The sequence below is a fragment of the Gavialis gangeticus genome, unplaced genomic scaffold (genome assembly GCF_001723915.1).
Source record: "Gavialis gangeticus isolate Ggan-Ray unplaced genomic scaffold, GavGan_comp1, whole genome shotgun sequence".
In the NCBI taxonomy this organism is placed as follows: Eukaryota; Metazoa; Chordata; order Crocodylia; family Gavialidae; genus Gavialis; species Gavialis gangeticus.
The window spans coordinates 16,044,249-16,049,077 of NW_017729003.1; the positions used below are offsets into that span (position 1 = coordinate 16,044,249).

Consider the following 4,829-nt stretch of genomic DNA (forward strand, 5'->3'; position numbering starts at 1 on the left):
GGCACCAGGCTATTTTTAGCCCTGAGTCCCCCACAAATCTCCCATCCCACAAGTCCCTCCTGCTGCTGGTTTTATTAGTGTTTGCTGATGTTGGGAGCCAAGGAAATAAGTTGGGGTGGGGGAAGGGGAAGGGGAAGGAAAAGGAAAGATGGGAGGTAGGCTTGCTGAGGGGGTTGTTAGTCTCAGAGTGGGAGTTGGGGGGCTAAAATTAGCTCCTAGTCCTGTGAGGGGGGGGAGAAACAACCCCCATGGACCCTGTGAGCCCCCCCCCGATCCTGCCAAACCCTCCCAGACCCTAGCAACTCCCCAGTAGAATCCTCCAGCCCACACAATCCCCCACAGACACCCTTGACCTCCTGATCCCACCTATGGAACCTGCCTGCCCCCCGATCCCCTCGAGGACCGTGCTTGTTCCCCTGATCTCCCAATCCTCCCTGTGGCCCCTACCTGCCCCCAATTCCCCTTGTGGATTCTGCTAGCCCACCTAATCCCTCCCACAGACCCCCACTTGCCCCCCGATACCTCCCGCAGACACCACCTGTCCCTCAAGCCCCCCTCACACACTGCCTGCCCTCTAATTCCTCCCTGAACCCTTCCTGCCCCCTGAATCATCCTGTGGACCCCACTGGTTTCTTCAATCCCACTCGCTTCTTCCCTTACCCCAAATTACTTATACCAGTTTGCCCACAGAGCTCCAGGGTTAATGGCTGTACATGTCACTCCCAGTCTATGTTTATGCATCTTAAAAGTAAGCCACGTAAATGTAGACTGGGTGTGGTGAATGGCTGCATGCACTCATAGTCATCTCAGTGCAGTTCCAGCTGTGGGATGTTTACCACTGGTGAGGGACAGTACCAGTCTTCACAATATGGCTGTGTTTTCAGTGAAACTACCTGTGCTGTAAACAATTAGGAAGATATATTATTGCTACAGTGTGATCTGAACCACCTGATTAAATGTTCAGAATCCAACAAAATATATTTATTGAAGTCAATGCAAGGTAATATATCAAAACATAAAGAATGCAGGTTATATCTGCAGATGGGGAAAAACTTCTTTGGCAGTCATTGGAGTTCTTAAAAGTTAGGAAAGATTATTGTCTCAATATGTGCTCTCAATATACCATGAACCTTGAAGATATAAAAGAGGGAACATTGCGTTAGAAACTTGAGAACAATTTTGTGTCTGGACACACCATTGTTAAAATTTCTGTTAGAACATTGTGTCCAATTCTGATGTTCGTGTTGGAAAAATGGGCAAGAACATATGAGAGAAATTTCAAACGGAGATTCACAAACATTGTTACTGGCCTGGAAAAATAATCCTTTTTTAATGAGACTTTGAAAGAGCTTAACTTATTCATTTTATCAGCATTGGATGAAGTAGATGTTTGCCTAGCAAAACTTATGCCCTTTTTTGAAGGTGCTTCCCTACCCTGCCTTCTACCTTATCAGAGAGAAGGTTGATATTTAATTTTGTTCATTGTGTATAACATACTTAAACATAAGAGATTATTGGTGGTAGGAGACTTTTCAGTCTAACTCAGGAGTGGGCAAAATGGTGGATTCAGCTGGTTACTGGACTCCATTTCCCAGCAGCCCCTACCTGTGCTGCTCTAGCCAGTCTCCCTGGAGATCCCAGGAGTGGCGGGTCCTTGACAGCTCCGTGCTTGCAGGGTCTCCATGTTGGCCAGCCTGAGTGGCTCTGGCAGGATGCGTGGCTGGGAGGGGAGTTGCTTCAAGGCTGGGGCCAGGACTGGGATCTTGCGGCACTGACAATGTGTGTCAGAGCCCAGGCAGAGCTGCGATCCTCTGCTTGCATGACCCTGCCCACAAAACCCATCCTCATTGTAGGGGCATGTGGGCAGTAGATTGTGGCTCTGCCCCGGCTCCAGAGGCCAGCTGGAAAAGTGCAGGCAGGGGCTGCTGGGAAATGGAATCTGCCACAGGCCCAATCCAACCTGTGGGCCAGACTTTGCCTACCCCTGGTCTAACTGATCAAAATCCACTTACAGGTAGCTGGAGTTTTACAAATATAACCTGAAAATAAGATTCAATTTCCAAGCTGTGGAGGCAACTAAACAGTTCAGCAGCTTCTGAGAAAAGTTTTTGGCATCACTATTTCTAGGATATGCTTTAATCTATCTTTTGGGAGAAAATCCACATCTTTTACTTTCAGGGTAATAGTGATCACTTCTAGTCTTGGAGTCTATGAACCAGTGAATCCCACTATTTATTTTTTCCTTCCTGGGCCATTGAGAGAAAAAGATTGTCTGCACTCAACATGCTTGTAACACTTGTACCTCTGCTTTGAGACAATGATTATAATCAAATCTCATGCTTCACAGTTCCAGCTGATCACCTCAGGGGTCAGAAAGGATTTTTTCTCTGATATGCAATTAGCTAAATGTTTTCTGTCTTTTGTTCCCTTTCTACCTTCCTCTGAAAGATCAGAGGCAGGTCAGAGCTGGAGATAGGACATTAGATAAGGCAGACAAGTGCTCTGATGTGGTACAGTGAATCTTCTCTCTGAAGTGGCTGGCTGATGCTCTCATTCATGTGGGCTCAAACTGATTGCTAGCTTTGGGTTTGGAAAGGAATTTTCTGCCATAACAGATTGGCAGGGACAGTGGAGTAACTAGAGCAGGGCAACCAGAGCAGATACCCTGGGCAGTGACTTGAGGGTAAGGGTTGGAAAAAATGCCTGTTGCTACTGTTGTGTGATTGCAATGGTTATTGTGCAATGCAGTGACAGTTGTAAGCTGTCCTGTGTGTGGCTGCTGCCCTGGGTACCTGACTGCATTCTTACACCTCTGGGCAAAGCCTATTGGTACTATGACCTTTGTTGTCTCCTAGTGCATTACGGATCATTCATAATTTTTCAGCCATTTCAGCTCCTGTGGCATTTCAGTCCTTCCTACTCTCCTGTTCTTGGTCTTTGGTACACAACATTTTAACCTCCTAACTACTGAAATACTTTTGTATAACTGAAGTCACTGGGATAAATATAAGGTAGAATTAATATAAAATATAGGGTGAAAAATAGTATGAAATTTAATATAGAACAGGTCAGACTAGATGGTCTGATATTCCCTTCTGCTCTTAAATTGTATGAAACTAAGGCAATATCTGTGCTGCAGCCTATTACCTTTCTTGACTGTCCAGAAGGAGAAGTTAGCTGCTTACAGTAGGCACTGTTTACAGGTGGTGAGGAAGCTGCCCTGCACTGAGCAAATGGAAGACCTTAGGGCTATGGACAGAAGTTACACATAAACTGGTTTAAGTTATCAGAAACTGGCTTAAAACTGTAACAGAACAAAAGTTCAGTGAACATAAACCAGTCTTAAAATGGCCGAAACTGGTTTAAAATAAACCTGGTTGAATGTAGTATCAGACTTACTGATTTGGGACAAACCGGTTTATAAAACTTCTGTCCTAGACCCCTTTCTGGTTTAAGTTAAATCACAGACCCCCGGCATCCCAGCATGCTTTCTGTCCCTGGGCTGGACTATGCTGTTTGCTTCAGCAGAGAAGGGTTGGTGTGGGAGAGGCAGGGACTGTACCCCTTCCCCCCACAAACCGTGGCTGGGGTCTGGGCCCAAGGAGGGGGGTTAAACCCACCTTCCTTTAAGTACAGAGCTGCCATGCTGATAAATTTAATGAAACTTAATGCTGGTGGTGACTGTGGACTACAAATTCCAGAGGCACCTGGAAGCAGGAAGAGGAAGTGATGGGCAACCCTGGAAAGTCCTGCTGCTGTGATTGTGGACTGTAACCCTCACAAACGTTGGAGGCAGCAGGAAGAAGAAGCAAACTCACAGCCCATGCTGGCTACATGCCAGAGAGCCATGCTCTAGCACCCCCTGGCTTCTGGCCTGAGCCACTGCAGGGATGTGGCTGCATTTCCTGAATCAAAAGTAAATGTGTGTCCAGTTGTTTCTCAGTTCACTCTCTGAAGTTTAGACTAACCTGCAAATACTGAATTGATTCAGCCTCAGGCTTTTTGACAGTCTCTAATTAGCCTAGGAGAACAGACACACATTTCACATGGTAACTTAGTAAAGTTACTACTATAGAACCCAGATACTTCATTAAGTCATAGAGTACCTTATTCCCTGAAAAGGAGGGTTTGTTTACAAAATACCATATTTATTTGAATACAAGACAAATTCTTTTCCCCAAATCAGCATGAGAGATAAAAGCCCCTCATTTTATATTTGCATATGAACCAGAAGGGAGAGCAGGTGGCTGTTGGGGCTCCTTCCCCCACACCTGTTGTGGCGTACTGATGGGGGGCAGTAGGGTGCCATGGCCCTGGGCGCAGAGCTGTGTGGGGGGGGAAGCTGGCCAGCCATGAAACTTGAAGCAGAAGCAGCAATTTGGAAAAGCACTTCTAGTTTCCAGTTCTGCCTGCCCTCCCACCGCCCCTTGGGTCTGTGATGGGGGGCGTGTGCAAATGTAAGCATTGGCCCCCAGGCACCAGAGACCCTCAGTATGCCACTGCCTCTTTGCCTCCTCTCTGCAGCTTCTGCCTCCCTGTCCATTCCCTTCCCTTTTCCTTACTGTCAAGTTCAGCTCACCTCTGGCTCTGGCTGGGGTCTTTCCCAAGCACGGAGAGCATGGAAACTCCTTTCTGTGCCAACACTGCTGCATTGCCTGCCTGGTTAATCAGAAGTGCTTACACTGCTGCATAGCCAGACAAGGGCTGAGCTTCCATGTGATGTTTTCCTGGATGAACCAGCTCAAGCAGCATCTGACAGTAGGTAGGAGGGTGGGAAAAAGAAGAGGAAGAGACTGGGGGGAGTTTGGGCTGTGGGAAGCTGGGGGTGG

The 4,829-nt window shown here is 47.1% G+C and overlaps 2 protein-coding genes across 3 annotated transcripts in view; one reads left to right on the top strand and one right to left on the bottom strand.

Moving 5' to 3' along the window:
* The window catches only part of LOC109290918 (catenin alpha-3-like), a 793,541-nt gene that overhangs the window by 400,617 nt on the left and 388,095 nt on the right, over window positions 1-4,829 (top strand). The window lies entirely within an intron of this gene.
* Window positions 1-4,829, bottom strand: part of LRRTM3 (leucine rich repeat transmembrane neuronal 3) — a 212,452-nt gene that overhangs the window by 49,323 nt on the left and 158,300 nt on the right. The gene's annotated exons all lie outside the window — the stretch shown is intronic.